General features: G+C 49.7%; 1 protein-coding gene across 2 annotated transcripts in view; it reads right to left on the reverse strand.

Moving 5' to 3' along the window:
• Nucleotides 1–16,125, reverse strand: part of RAP1GAP2 (RAP1 GTPase activating protein 2) — a 261,381-nt gene that overhangs the window by 224,869 nt on the left and 20,387 nt on the right. Inside the window, exon 1 of one of the 2 annotated variants that reach the window (XM_051992127.1) lies at nucleotides 13,309–13,510. The exons of the other annotated variant lie outside the window; for it this stretch is intronic. The gene's annotated coding sequence lies outside the window, so the exon portion shown is untranslated. Of the gene's footprint in view, nucleotides 1–13,308; nucleotides 13,511–16,125 lie in introns of those variants that run through there. 2 annotated transcript variants of the gene reach the window in all.

The following is a 16,125-nucleotide window of genomic DNA, read 5'->3' on the forward strand; positions in this document are numbered from 1 at the left end:
ATTAAGGTGTTAATTAATTATTAAGGTATTCTCAAATAATAAGGTAAGCATTAAAGGGATGGATATGTGATCTATTATCATTGTGTTATTATTAATACCACATTTACCTTCCTGGTTTTCAGCTTCCGAATCTGTCAAAGATGCATTATGGTTAATCTGTTCCACTTAGTTTTAAGGAACAAGTGGAACAATGACATAAATAGCTAATGGATACAGTTCTATTATTGTTGTTATTAGGAGTTGAAAGTTAGACTTGTGGTTTCTGATTTCAATGATGCACAGAACTTCCCATGAGGATGTGGATGAAATGTAGATTTAAGAAGATATATATTCCTGGGGCAGCTGGGTGGGGCAGTGGCTAGAGCACCAGCCCAGAAGTCAGGAGGACCTGAGTTCAAATCTGACCTCAGACACTTAATACTTTCTAGCTTAATTCCACTTAACCCAAATTGCCTCAGAAAAAAAATCAACTAATTAATAATTTTGAAATAATGAAAGAATATATATATATACACATATATGTATATGTATGTATGTATGTATATAAAATATACATATTCCTCCAAAGGGTGTGGATAGAACAGTAGCCCTGGAGTCAGGAGGACCTGATACTTCCTTGTTTCTTAGCTGTGTGACCCTGAATAAATCACTTCAGCCTGTTTGCCTCAGTTTCTCCAGCTGTAAAATGAGCTGAAGAAGAAAATAGCAAACTCCTCCAGTAGCTTTGCCAAGAAAATCCCAAATGGGGTCATGCAGAGGTGACTCAAAAACAATATTCTTGCAAAAGAAGCAGAGAAAGAGTGGGGAGAGGTGGAGAAACAAGAGATGGAAGAAATTACTACTATGGAGATCAAATATGACAAAGAGAATTTGGAGCCAGAAGACCAGCCCTCAGTTCCGGTTCTGAGCCTCCCTTCCTGACCCTCCTCCAATCCCTGTCCGGAGTGACAATCCCGTCTGACCCCGGGCAATCCACCCCCCATTCTGGTGTAAATGGAGGAGGATGGATTAAATGAACTCTAAATCCTATGGATGGGGATGTGTCCTAAAGCAGGAAGGAGCATTGTGGGGTGTCTCTCTCCATCAAACTGGCAGCAGAGACGGAGCTGCAGCTCCCCCTCCGGGACAGTCTGGGTGCTACAGAGGAAAAATGGATGGGGGGGGGGGGCAGTTTCTAAACTAAACAAGAAAGGAGGAAGCAGCAGCCAGTTCCCCCTCCCCCTCTCCCAGTTCCTCCTTCCCTACAGTTCTGGGTTTCTACATTAAAAAAAAAAAAAAAAAAACAGATGGGGGAGGGGAGCCCCTGCCTATCAGAAAGCCTGGAAAAGGGCCCAGCCAGGGTTCTGACTCCTTCTGCAGGGAACCGAGAGCAGAGGGGGGCTGGCCTCCTCCTAATCATAATCCTCTGGTAGGTACGGGGCTTTATTCTTTACAAAAGGCTTTCTCACATACATTATCTCTTTTGATCTTCATAATAACCCAGGAGGTGAGGGGCGGAGGGAAGGGATTAGAAAAAGCCCGAGGTCTCCAGCTGGTTCGCTCGTCAGGTTAGAGCCCAGGTACTCCCAGGAATCCATTGTTCCAGTCCCCGCTGGCTTGGGGGAACTGCCCCACGTCCCTTCCCCTTCTTTGGGAGTCGGTTTCCTTACCTGTAAATTGGGGGGACGCACAACCGGAGATTGCTTCCTGTCTTGGGGAGGAGGAGGCAAGGAAGGAGGGAGGGAGGAAAAACTGGAACTCAACATCCTACCAAAATGAAGGTTCAATATATTGGATTACTTGGGTCTAGGAGGGGGTGGGGAGAAGGGAGGTTAGAAATCCAAGGTTTTGCAAGGGTGAATGCTGGAAAGTATCCATGCATATAATGTGAAAATAAAAAGCTTTATTTAACAAAATGCTAAATGGGGGGGGGGGATTCTAAAGTTCCTCTCATCTCTGTTTCTTGCTCTAAAGCCCCCCCCAGCTCTAGCCCTCTGTTCTGAGACCCCTTCTCCATCTAAAGTCAATGTACTAAGGTCTCGTGCCAGTCTGACGTTCTAGATTGGAACCCACCTCCCCCCTTTTCCCCAGCAGGGGTATCGCTCAGACGCTTATCCCGGGGTCCAAAGCATTCTCAAGTCTGACCTTCTTTAAACTAAGATCCCTGGGAACTCTGCTATCCTAAAGGCTCGGAGATCCCTGCAACAGTCTAAGGTCCCTCCCCCCTTCCATCCCCACTCGGATAATCTCTTCTAGGGTCTCTTTAAACAGCTTTGATATTTCCTCCCCCAGGAGTACGAAGGAGAAGTTGTCTCCCCTGAACCAGAGGCGAGGACCCCGGCTCCAACGTCACCACGGGTCAGCAGTGACCTGCACCCAGTCCCGGCGGCTGAGGCCGTCAGCCTCGCCCTAAAACAAGGCTGGCAGGTAGTGGGAGCGAGGCCCTCCAATTCGCCCTTTTCTTTTTCCTTTTAACATAAATTTAGGGGAAGGGAGAAAACCCCGGAGGGCTCACCTCGGAACTCCTAACAAAGGACCCCCCTGGGGCAGCGACTCCCCCACACTACTGGGGACCCGAAGAAGGGGCCACAGCTGGGTGAGGGGCTGCACCTGACACTGCCCCAGGGCCTAGGCCACACTCTGGGGGAGAGTCCAGAGAAGCCCCCCTTAATTAGCCAAATACAGACCAGGAAAAGCAACTAGCCACAAATGAGACAAAGATCACTGCCCTTTGAGGCCGTGGTCAGGACCAGGGCCAGCGGATCCTGCTCAGCCACCCCTTCTTCCCGGGACAGAGCTCGGAGCGGGATGCCCCCCTCGCCCTCTGGGGAGTGGGGGCAGGGGCGTGTGACTCTGCTTGCTCTTCCCCCCTCCCCCAGCCTTTCCCCTGACCCCCAGGAGGCAGCTCAGGTCAGAGGAGGCAGCCGCCCCCACGATTTCCAGGCGAGGGAACAGCTGCCAAGGTCTAGGTGATGTGCGGGGATGGAGAGGGAGGGAGGGAAGGAGGGAGAGAGGGAAGGAGGGAGGGAGAGCTGCAGAGGGGAGGCTGAGCAGGGAGGGCGGGAGGCTCAGAGGCAGTGACGGCACAGGAGCTGAGACCGAGGGGGGCCGAGGGGGAGCGGGCCGGGAGACAGGATCCCAGCAGGGGCAGTTTGGCCGATTTCTGAGTCAGACGCTCACGCAGAGGAAGACAAGGACACGTTACATGTATGAACAAATAGGCCTGCCCAGCGAGGAGCAGCTCTCGTACGCCAGCCCGGCCATACCCGGCTCTCTCTTCCCTTTGTCTGCCTGACTCCTCACCAGCCGCCCCCCACCTGGCCGTCCCCCACCCCCTCCCTCCGACACAGGAGGAGCAGGAAGCCCGGGCAGAGTGGGCCGCTTCCTGGGAGGCAGACCCTGGGCCGGGAGGCGAGCGGGACGAGGAGAGGACGTAGGGTTACTCTAAAAAAGCACAAGTTCTGGATGCCCGAAAATCCTGCTCTCCCTGGCCCAGGGCTGTCTCTCCGGGGAGAGGTCAAGTCACGTGTGTTCTGGGGGCCAAATGAAACTGCCCGCCTTGCCTATGTAGGGGGGCCTTGTCCTGGCTCTCAGGTACAACAGCTGTGCCCTTCATGCTGGCATGAATTTGTAGCAACACTGCCCCAAACGCTGGCAAAGACACGGAGCTGCACATGCACACACACACACACACAGACACACACACACTCAGACTCACACACACACTCAGACTCATTCACACACACACTCAGACTCACACACACACACACTCACACACACACACACTCTCACTCACACACACTCACATTCACACACACTCACATTCACACACACACACAAACACAGACACACACACACATACAGACACTCTCTCACACACCCACACCAACATCCAAAGGCCCAGGAGTTCTTGACCACACTCCCTGCCTCTCCTCCCCGGGTCCAGCTTGTTGACGGACAGGAGGCTGGTCACGGTCCCAAGGACTGGCTGCCATGTGGTCACACAGGGTGACGGGTCCCGGCTTGCCCAGCAGGAGGCAGGCACAGGTGCCAGCTCTGGATCAAGCGTGGAGCCCGGTCTGTCCCGGGGACGATCAGTTGTTTAAGGGTCAGCACGCCCTCTCCAGCAATGAGAGGAACCTAATCAGCTCCAGCAGAACAGGAATGAACTGAACCAGCTACGCCCAGGGAAAGAACTCTGGGAGATGAGTGTGACCCACTACACAGAATTCCCAATCCCTCTCTTTTTGTCCGCCTGCACTTTTGATTTCCTTCACAGGCTGTTTCAGAGTCCGACTCTTTTTATACAGCAAAATAACTGTTAGGACATGTATACACATATTGTATTTAACTTATACTCTAACATACTTAACATGTATTGGTCAACCTGCCATCTGGGGGAGGGGATGGGGGAAGGAGGGGAAAAGTTGAAACAAAAGGTTCGACAACTGTCAATGCTGAAAAATTACCCATGTATATAACTTGTAAATAAAAAGCTATAATAAAAAAAAGAGTCAGCAAGCATTCAAGAAGCTCCCCCTATGTGCCGGGCACTGTGCTATGCAGGAGACAGAAAGAAAGGCAGACAGAAACAGCCTCTGTCCTTTCTGAAGGAGGGGATGATGGACTACAAAGATGCAGCCAGGAAAGGGGAGGTAGTCGCCGAGGAAGGCACTGGGCAGGGGGGCACTGAGTCACCGAGCTGAGCTTCTGCCTTCTGGGGATTCGGGGCCTGCCAGCCTTGCCACGGGGGCACAGACTCTCAGTCTGGGGAGGATGGCTGCCTCGGTCTCCATCACCGATGGGGTCAGCTCACACCGTTTGGAGGACCAGTGGAAGATGGGCAGCCCCTCCCCCTCCCCCGCTGACCTTTTCCGAAGTGCTGGCACTCCCCCTCAGCGCTCCAAGGGCTCGGATCATGGAGCTCTCCGCCGTCTCTAAGGCCCAGAGCCCCTGCTCTACAAGGCCCAGGCTCTCAGCCTGGACTTCAGTTTCTATAGCTGACTCTTCCGGCAAAGAGAGGGTCCCCAGGATCATACAAGGGGGCTAGACTGGAGGGCAGAGAGCTCCTAGATCGCAGCTGGGCAGGACCTCAGAAGTCCAAGGCCCTCGTTTTACTGATGAGGAAACTGAATCCCTGAGAAGTTCGGTGACTCGCTGAGTATCGGAGGCAGCATTTGAACTCGGGTCCTCTTTCTACTACTTTCCACCCTAATTCCCCACGGGGGGGGGGGGAGGGAGGGGGGAGGGAACTATACTATACATCTCTATTCCCCAAGTCTTTTTTTTTTTTCTGAGACAATTGGAGTTAAGTGACTTGCCCAGGGTCACACAACTAGGAAGTATTAAGTGTCTGAGGCCAGATTTGAACTCAGGTCCTCCTAACTTCAGGGTTGATGCTCTACCCACTGCCCCACCTGGCTGCCTCCATTCCCCAAGTCTTTTAGAAGGTAAACCCCCTAAGAACAGGGGCTGTCTTGCTTTTGCCTTCCTCGTCCCAGGACCATAAAACAGACAGCACGAGTTCCATAGAAGATGGCGCTGGTCTCAGCCCCAGGACTGCCAGGGTTCCATCCCTGCCTCTGAATCCACCTTGGCTTGTGACCTCAGATCCCAGGTCTCAGATCTCGGATTCTAGTTCTAGAGCTGCATAGAACCTCAGAAGCCATTTAGTCCAATTCCCTCATTTTACAGATGAGGAAACTGAGGCTCTGGGAGGCTAAAGTCTCGTGGCCTAAAATCACCCTGGGAGTATCCAAGAGGTGGGATGGCAACATTCGGGGCAGTACTGCTGCAAATTGAGTTGCTAAGTTTCTCTGGGTCCCAGGGAACTCTCTAAGAAGAAATTGGAGAGTGGGTGCTAAGCCAAATTACGATTGTTTTGATCATTCTTTTTTTCTTAATTATTACTATTCTTTGTTCTTAAAAAGGACCAATGACCTGCACTGGTTGGAGATTGGATCCCCAAGGGGGATCTCACGGGTCTAGATGCTGCATTGGATCTGTGGGTCCTTTCTGGCTCTGGATCTGTGACTGGATTTTTATGAATCTGAAGTCCCTGGCTGCTTATTAAGACCTGGGATCAGAATGTGTGTTTGCAGAGTGAGAGGAGGTCAGGAAGCTTCCTCACGAGGGGAAGGCTCCAAGGCACGAGGCAGTGACATAAAGCAAGCTGCTAAAGGAAAGTGCTGGTCAAAAAAGTCGTGCATTTGTCAATGCTGAAAAATTACCCATGTATATATCTTGTAAATAAAAAGCTATAATAATAATAAAAATAAAAACAATAAAATAAAATAATTAAGCAAAAAAAAAAAAAAAAGGAAAGTGCTGTTCAATCTTGGCCATTCCTCCTTGAATAAGTCATGGGGTACAGTGGAAATAGTGGTGGACTAAGCAGACCTGGGTTCGAATCCCACCTCTGACCAAATTATTTCATTTCTCTGTTTCTCTTTTCTCCTCTTTAAAATGAAGGGATTAAATCAGATCGTTTCCCAATCTAGGATCCTCTGATACTTCCTAAGCTTTGAAATGAGGGAGCTGGAGTAGATGGTTCTCACCTCCGTGGATAAAGTAGGGATCTCTCCAGGCATTTCTTACCTAACCTTGATCACTGGATGGGTGCTCCTCAGGCAAACTGAGACCTGGGAAAGACCTTAGCTTAAAAGGCCAAGGTCTCCCACTGCACCAGGGCACCTCCGGTCATCCTGACCTACAACTGGCCACTGGATCCAGATGGCTCCGGAGAAAAAAAGTGTGACTTTGCACAGCCCTCCCTCACTGAAATCCAATTCACTTGCAAGTCATGGTCTTGCTTCACTCCGACAAACAACAACAGGTATCTCTCCAAGCAGGCTGGGCGTGGCCCTTCCTGTCCAGCCGAGTGATCTCTGGGGAGACGGCCTTGGGTGTCTGTGAGCTCATCCTGTGTCCTCTCCCCATCCCCGAGATGCAGCAGGAGGAGGAGCAGGAGATGCTGGGAAAGCCGAGGCCGAGAGAGGAAGAAACGGAAGGGAGACGAGAGCTGTTTCATGGCAACCATCCTCTGTACAGAGGAGCATCAGCTCAACCGGACAGCGCCGGCCACAGGGTGGGCCCTGGGGTTTATACACTGAAGTCAAGCCCTAAAGCATGAGGGGAGAAGTGGAAGAAGGGAAGGGGGGAGCAGGTGTAGGGACAGACAACAAAAGACCCCGCATAGTTTGGCTGCTTATGGACTTCAGAGAAAGAAAGATGGCTCCAGCAGATGAGAAGTTCTTCTCCACCCCATCTTTGAGTCAATGACTTTCTAGATTACCTCGTGCAACATGATCTACCCCCACCCACTCTATTATTCTGCCCACTGTACTACCTTTGGTCCCCCTAATATTGTAGCACATACCAGACAGCCGCTAGCCTGCCATTCCCTCCCCATCTTCAAAACTGGGGCAGCTTGGGATAAGGTTCTAGTTCTAGAGGGCAGATGGAACCTCAGAAGCCATTCGGTCCAATTCCCTCATTTTTTAGATGAGGAAACTGAGGCGCAGGAAGGTTAAAGTGTTGTGATACACTGGGAGTATCTGACAGGTAGGTCATATGACTCCAGAGCTCTCTCTGTTGTGCCCGTTTGGGACCCAAACCCCCATTCCATGGCACACAGCTGGACTCGCATAGCAAAGCAGATCATTCAGGAGCTATCTGGGCGTTCCTCTTCCAGGCTCCTGCCCTTCCCTTCTGATCCTGCTCAAACCCCTTTTCCAGTCCCATCTGCGCTGCTGCTGATTCTCCTCCTGGAATCCCACAGTCAAGCACAAATGACTTCTGCCACCTCCATCTTCAACCGCCACCCGCCCTTCTCTACTTCCTCAGTCTCTTGTTTCCCACTGACCGCCAGCCGGCCTCATGCCCACGTCCATCTGCCCGCCTCTCTCCCCACTGCCTGCCAGGGCCAAATGCCAGCTTCCTTGCCTGCTTCTCCTCCTCCTTCGAGCACCTGTTTCAAAGCTACCCCTGCCCCCTCCACCCTCCCACCACCCCATACCCATCAATCAGATCAGCCTTGCCTCAGCGAGACTACATTTCCTATTTTTTCCTCTCTCCCCAGAAGACAGTCATGGAATCATGGAAAAGGAGGTAAAAGGAATTCAGGTGCCATCTAATTCAACCTCCTCATTTTTATGATTACAAAGCTGAGCTTTAGGGAGATTGATTTGCCAAAAGTCAGTCAGAGTGAGAGGTGAGATATGAACTCAGGTTCCTTGATTTTGAATCTTTCTCTGTCTCTCTCCATGTCTCTGTTCTTCTCTCTCTCTTTCTCTGTGTCTCTGACTCTGCTTGAATCTCTCTGTCTGTCTCTCTGTTCCTCTCTCTCTCTCTTTCTGTTTCTTTCTGTGTGTCCGTGTCTCTGTCTCTGCCTGAATCTGTATGTGTGTCTGTCTCTCTCTCATTCCTTCCCTCCCTTCCTTCTTCTCTCCATCCCCTCCTCTCCGGTATCACAATCACCTCTGAGGACCCACCCTTGATTTCATTTCTCAACTAGGAAAATCAAGACTTGAGTCCCACTTCAATGAAACACCCAGGCATCCTGAAAGAAATAGGGAGACCCAGTCTAAAAAAAAAAGGCTAAATTTTAGAGAAACACGTTCTACAATGTAGAACCAAAGGAGTTCCTCGTCAATAATCCCCTACCCTGATAAAATCATATAACCAATAAGAAAAAAACCACAAAACATTATGCTTATGAAGAGCTAACATTGAAAAATAACATAGTACCTGCCCTCAAGGAAGTGAAGGTCTATAGGTTTTCTACAGTGGCAGTGGAAGAATCTTGGATTTGGAATCTTGATTTCCAACCTTGGCTGTTAATTATTACACACATGACCTTAACCGAGTCACTTCTCCAAGGATCAGAAATAAATTCCATCCCCTGCAAAGTGATGGGACACATCCCTAATGTCCAGTCTCCTTCTAATTCCAAGGTCATGGGACAGGGTCACACTTGGGTTTGAAGAAGGCCAGTTTAGCAGCTGTGTAAAGGATGGATTGGAGACCGTTAAGAGAGAGAGGAAGACTAATTAGGATGTTGCAATAACTAGGCTCTGTGACAGGCGGATGAAGGCATAATTTGGGTAGTGGCAGGGTGTGAGGGGAAGCACAGATAGAAAAGATGTCAGGTTCATTGACTCAACAGCATTTGGCAACTGGTTGGAATTAAGGAATGAGGGAGAGGGAAAAGCCAAAGATTCCTCTGAGGCTTTGAGCCTAGATAAATTGGCTCAACAGAAACGAGGAAGTTGGGAAGAGAAGCACTATTTAGGAGAGAAGTTTTAGACAAGATTGAGATCATCTTAGAAAGATCTTTGGGACCCTTAAATGTCTGGGGACTTGTCTCGGTCATATGTACACATCAGCAGAGAGACTCAGGTCTTCCTGACTCTGATCCTGCCCTCTAGCCAACAGGCCATGCTGCCTCTCTTTGCATGTTCTAGGCAAAGCTGGAATGAACAACAAAGATCATCTAATCCAACCCACTCATTTTACAGATGAGAAAACACAGAGGTTATGAGATGTACTCAAAGTCACACAGATTGTCAGTGAATCAGCTGAGATCTGAGCGCAGTCCCCTGACTTCCCATGGCACCATGAGGCCTTCCTTGATCAATCAATCATTTACTCAGATTTTGCTTCCTGTGTAGCAGGCACTCTCCTAGGTGCTGGGGACATAAAGGCAAGAGCAGTCTAGGAGCTCCTGTTTTAATGGGTGTTCAAGCAGCTGGAGATTTGGTATGGAACTCAAAGAAGAAATCGAGACTGGCCCTATCATTTCAGGAGTCATCTGCCTAGAAATGATAACTGAAGGCATGAGAGTAGATAAGATTTCAACTAAAAAAGAGAATATTCTTTGTTTCAGGAGCTGCCTTTCAGGGAGGATGTGGGGAGGGGTAAATTTGGAAATGAAGTGGATGGAAAAACTAAGAGCAATAAAAATACTTAAATGGGGAAGGGAGAGAAAAGGACGGAGGGTAGAATTTGGGGGGCAATCTGCCAATAAAAAAGAACAAGGACAGTCGAGTAGAAGGAAAGAACAGCCACACAGAAGCCAAGAAAAAGAGAAGAAAGAGGTGGCCAGCAGTGTCAAAAGCTGCAGAAAGATCGACTGTAAAGTACCAAGAAAAGGTCACTGGATGTGGCAATTAAGAGATCACTGGTGACCTTTAAAGAGAAAGCAGTTACAGGCAAGTGGGAGTGGGAGAACCAGACTGCAAGGGGTTGGGGTTGGGGAGGGCAGAGTGGATAATTAAAGTGGCTGGTTTCTTTCCAGTTTAGCACTGAAGGGGAAGAGAGGTGGCAGACAATAGCTTCAGGGTTTGGCAGGGTCAAGGAAAGTTATTAGAATGGGGAAGACTGAAACAGTTTTCGTTTGCAAGAAGAAATCAGTAGAGACAAAGCAACAGAAGATCAAAAGGAGAGGATGAATGGAACGATCGATAGTGTGGCATCTCAGATGGGGGGGGAGGTGTATTATAGAGCCAAGGAAACAAGCAAAGGGCTCAGCCTTGACAAAAGACAAGGCACCTTATCTTTTGAGAAAGAGAAGTTAAGTGAAACTAAAAAGGATGTAGAAAATGGAAGATGACGAAGCTCACGTTATCCAGTGCCAGTCTTCTCGGTAAACGGGAAGTCATCTTGTCCTATTTTCCCAACTCAACCCAATTCCCTTTTCTTCATCCTTACATTAGCCATTTCCTTCACCATCACTTCACCTGCATATTATCCCTAATCCTTACTTACTTCCATCCCTTTCTGAGCCTACTGCACTCTCTGCCCCCATACACCTGGCTCTCTGCCTCCAAACTCACTTGCCTCATCTGTCTCTACTTTCATCCAGTTCTATTCCATCCTCTCTCTAATTCTCATTCCCACTCACGCTATATATCAATCTCATCTTTCCATTACTCTTGCCTCATCTACCGGACCATTGCTGCCATCAAAGTTGGCTTTGAACTCAACATTCAATTCACCATTGAGTTGATGAAGCAGTCATGGCACGCAAGGCAAAGGCAGCGTGGCAAGGTGCATGAGCCTCTGATTCATATTGACTGTGTGATCTGGAACATAAGAAGATAACTCCATTCAAGAAACACTTTGTAGGCACCTAGGTGCCAAGTGCAGTGCTGTAAGTTGCAAGGGCAGATCTGCAATGGTTGAGGGCATCTCCTCGATGGAAATGCCCCAAACCGATGAAACCATGGGTCCAGTCCCCACCCGAAAAAGCACACACGGCAACATACTAGGGGGAAATGGAAAAATGAAAGATGAAATGATGTCTGCCCTAGACAAGTTTCCCATCTAGTAAGGGGATGATCCAAGCAAACTTATGACAGACATTTAGGGCATAGGGGTGCCCTGGTGAGGAGCTAAGGAAGAGATATTGAAACAGAATTGTCTAACAATAGTTAGGAAATGATTGTGTTGCCAAGAAAGTAAACTTTGGGAAATCAAAAGAGGATAGACATATCTAGCTAGAGACACAAGGGATGGTCATCATGAGGGACCCGATACCTGAGCTGGAACTTGAAGAAAAAGGATTGTCAGTAGATAAAGATGTATGCAGTTAAATTATACGGACGTGTATTAAAGACCCACAGTGTGCCGGGTACTGTGCTATATGTTAGGGATACATAGAGAAAATCCTGTTCCCAAGGATCTTAGCCTATGGAGAGTGGGAAAGGAAAAGGGAACAATATATACACAAATAAGTAGGAAGGGGTAAAGAGGGCTTTGGATCTTAGGGCCATTTATTTAAGAGTCCATGCTCCTCAGTAGCTAGGCAGTGACCCAGCCCCTGGAAGGTTTGGGTCAGGGGTTTAAGGTTAGCCTTGTGTTTATCCCTCACCTGAGGACAAGGGTTAACCCCTGTCCATGGTACTCAAAGAAAACTAGAGGGCCAATGGGTTCGAGAAATTTCTCCAGGATGTTGGAGATGAGGGGAGGAGAAAGAACCTAAGAGGTCTGCTTCCCAGTCCTGGAGTTTATTTTTCCTCAGACTCAGGGGCCCCAACTGGGGGAAATTAGCAGGAGTAAATGACTCTGATTCAGAGCCCAAACCCTATTTGCATGCAAATGTCCTTCTTGTTAATTTTTAAAGTGGAGGAAGGGGGAGGAGGTCAGGAGAGAGAAATGCCGAGCACAGACTGTAGGGAAGAAGAGCAGAGAGGTTTCCTTCCCAAACAGGCAGACTGAGGGCAGCTCTAAGATGCCAGACACATCTATGGAAGGGCCAGCCTGGCAAAAGCAAAGCTGGGATCTCGGGGCCTCGGCCCCGACTCGAGCTGGGCACAATCCCAAAGGAACAGCCACAGTGTTCATTCGCAACTCGAATCCAAAATCCCCACCCCATGGAATGGGGAAGGAAGGACTATCCCAGGCAGCAGCTGGCACAGGGGAAGCTAGCAACCAGTCCTTTGAGTCTGGGCTCCACCCCACCCAGGGGCCCCACAGGGAGCAAAGCGCTAGCTGAGAGGCTGGGCATCTACCTCCATTGCCTTGCCACGACCTCCCCCCACCTACAATCTAGAAACCAAGGAGGGCCTTTAAAAGAAAGGATGGAGTGGGGAACGGGGAGGGACTCGGTAGTGGGGGCAACAAATGCCCTTTGAGAAAACAAAACAAAACTCACCCAAACAAAGAATAGAGCGTTTTCAGGGGCCCTGGACTTGCCTCTTTCCAAATCCTAGACAAGCCTAGTCCACTAATCTTCCCCAGACTTGAATAGATAGTCTGAGCAATATTCTCTCCAACACTGAATGTAAATGTAGTCCAACAGCAATCAATGAATGTCCATGGCCCTCAATCTCTCAAACACTGAACACTCATGTCATCCCCCCAATCCTCATCCCTAGAGCCCCCCAGTCCGACACCCTGAAAATCCACATATCCCCCAACACTAGGTTTCAGCTATCCTCAGCACTCCCCTCTATACCCCTCTAAACACCGAATTTCCGGAGAGTCTCACCCTCCTTCCCCTTCCCTCCCACCCCCGGCGGCCACACGCACTGGATTTGGATCACAACATATTCCACACACCAAGCATCCCGACAGTTACACACCCCGCATACCTACACGATGAAGAGCCCTCGCTCGGCAATTAAAATCAGCCCCAAACGCAAGGAAATAAAACATTTCGACACGAGCTTACTCCCTTCACCCGCCCCCCCCCCCCACAATCACAGCAACCTGTGTCCCCACACAACGAGTATTATTATTCGGATGCAGTAGCCCCCACGCACACCTTTCAATCGCCCCCCCTCCCCACCCCAAACACAGCCCGCTGGTTGTCTCGGAGACACGCACCCGGGTCCTGCGGACAGCCTTAAATCGGGGGCCGGGGGCCGGGAGGGGGCTTCCGAGCCCGTTCGGTTCTGCCTGGCTCCGAAGGGCGCTCGCGGGCTGCTCCCGGCCGCCGGCTGTCCCCCTTTGCGGGCAGGCTCCCTGCGCACTGTGCGGGACAGCGCACGGCCGACGCAGACGGCGGGCAGACAGACAGCGGATGACAACAACAGCACAGGCGGTCCCTCGACGCTCTTCCTCGATCGCTCGCTCCTCTCCTCCCCGGCTCTCGCTCCGCTCCTCTCCAGCCTCCTGCCAGTCCCTGCCTGCCCCTCGGCGCCGCTAGCCAACGGCGAGCCGAGGAGGCTGCGCTGCGCCCCCGCCTCCTTCCCTCCTTCCCTCCCTCCCTCCGGGTCCCGTCTCGGGCTGCCCGGGGCGTGCGCTCTCAGCAGCCAGCCCTGGGAGGGGAGGGGCGGCGCGAGGCTGGCGGGGCCGGGCCGGGCCGGGGGCCACGGCCCCGAAATGCAGGAGGCCTGGCTGCCCCCACTGCCCGGGCCCGACGCGAGGCTCCTCGGGAGGGTCCAAAAGGAGAAAGACAGGAGGAAGGGGCGGCTGGAGGGACCAGGAGTTCAAAGTTTAGAGTCAGACGGGCTGGGCTCGCCCGCGGCCAAGCCTGTGTGACCTTGGACAAGTCATTCGATTCCTTTGGGCCTCAGTTTCCTGATCTGTAAAATGACTACATAATCTGCAAAGTCTATATGGATAATCCTATGATCTGCCACTTGCGATCGGTAAACATCAAAGTGATATTTTTAAAGCCCAGCTCCAACCACCTCCCCACCGCCACCCATCTGCTCCTGGTTCCACCAGATCAAATACTAAGTCTTCGGCTCTCCGCTTTAAACTCTGCACAACGTGGTTCCGCCTTTCCGGGTTTCTTACATATGTCTCTTCTTCCTACACTCTCGGTCCAGCAACACCCATCTCCTTGCTGTCCCTCACATCACATTCTGTCTCTGTGTCTGTCCAGGCTTGTCTCAGGACAAAAGTTGTCTTCCACCTGCTTTGGGGATGCCAAAGTTCCTTTAAATCTCACCTCTTCCATGTGACCCTTCTTGATTCCCCTACACCAACCCGCCAGTGCACTCACCTGGCCTGAAATCACCTCATAGAAAACTGGTTTTTGTCGTGGTTCTCAAAGGCCGGTGACATTACAAGGCTGATGTCTTGATTTTCAACGAACTGGATTTAAGTGAGGTAGCCCTTCAAAAAATCCATCAGCCTCACTCTCTCCTCCAGTCATCAAAGTCCAGAAGCAAGACCAAAAAAAGGCAAGATGGCCTGGGATGCGGTGGATAATCTTGGTCTCTTCCAGTCTCAGTTTATCTGAAGCAACACCCATTCAGTGTCTAAGAAGCAGGTAAGAATTAAGACAAAAGACGGCCTGATTTACCACGACGACTATCCATCTGAGAGGGGAAGACCCTCAAAGTTTCTGGCCAAAACAGAAAACAATTGCTATTTTCACTCATTCCAAGTTATTAAAACCCAATCAATGAGCCAGAGAGAGAGGCCAGAGATCATTAAGTGCCAGAAGCAGAATTTAAACAGGTCTTCCAGGGAGCTGGCCCTTTGTCCATTACCATATTACTACATTTTTGCCTAAGATGTGATATGAATGAAAAAAGCATTTACTAATTACTTCTGCCCTATGCCAGACACTATGCTAAATACTGGAAAGACATCCAAGACTATCCCTGCTTATGTTCTCATAAGGGAAGAGAGCACTTTTTAAAGGAAGTGGTGGCTAGAAGGATGCTTTGGTTTGGGAGTCAAAGTGAGAGTGAATAGAGTCTCATTTCAGGGCTATTGATTAGCATGTCCTTCCTAGGGATGGTGTCATTGCGTTGATCACTGGCGCAGAAGGGTACTGAGGCTCAGCATGAAGCTGCCCAGAAAGCAGGACACTGATGAGCTAGGGATGAACATCAATCAGGCACCAGGGGGAAACTGGGGTACTAGGTGGAGCTGGGCAACAAAACATGAAGGTGGCTGGAGAGTCCTAGGCACTTAAGAAATGTGGCGCGTATTTAATTTCATCAATAGGCAATAAGGTACCAGTCATGTTGCAAAGTGTGAGGCCCTAGATTTATGTGCAGAAGAAGAGATCACTTGGACAGCAGGATGATCAAAAAGAGCAGGCTAGGACAGCAGTAAGAGTTCAGCGCTAACGAGAGCTCGGACTAACTTGGAACAAAGAGGGAAGGGATGAATGGGGAAGTTCCCAGTCTGGGTAATTGTCCAAATGAGAGAAGCAAGGGAGAGAGATTCAGTAAGAAGCCTCTGTGTAAACCACGGCTTCCTATACACTTTGTTGTACTTAATAATTGCTACTTCTTAGTCTCTACCTTTCTCCAAGTGCTTAAGACAGGGATTCCCCAAGACTCTGCCTACTGTTGCCTTCACTTCTTCTCATCTTGGTTCTTTGGCAAAATTATTTGCTATTATGATTTCAGCTCTTAGCATATGACTCCCAATTCTGGATCCCTAGCTCCGATTATACATCTCTAACTGTCTATGAGATCTCTCCATTTGGATGTCCCACAACACTTCCAACTCAGTACAGTTATCCCTTCCACATCTCCCGGGTTAGGGGCATGATATCCCTTTGATCTGGAAAAATCCAAGTACTAAATTTTGGTCCTCTCTTTGTACCAGAGAAGAAATCTATTAAATTATTGAAAGTTAAAATATGTTGATATCATACCGCATCTAGTTAATCTATTTCTAAGTTTCTAAACTTTTTCTGTGTTGCCTGCTGGCTTTTGCTATATATCATCT

The sequence above is a fragment of the Antechinus flavipes genome, chromosome 4 (genome assembly GCF_016432865.1).
Source record: "Antechinus flavipes isolate AdamAnt ecotype Samford, QLD, Australia chromosome 4, AdamAnt_v2, whole genome shotgun sequence".
Taxonomy (NCBI): Eukaryota; Metazoa; Chordata; class Mammalia; order Dasyuromorphia; family Dasyuridae; genus Antechinus; species Antechinus flavipes.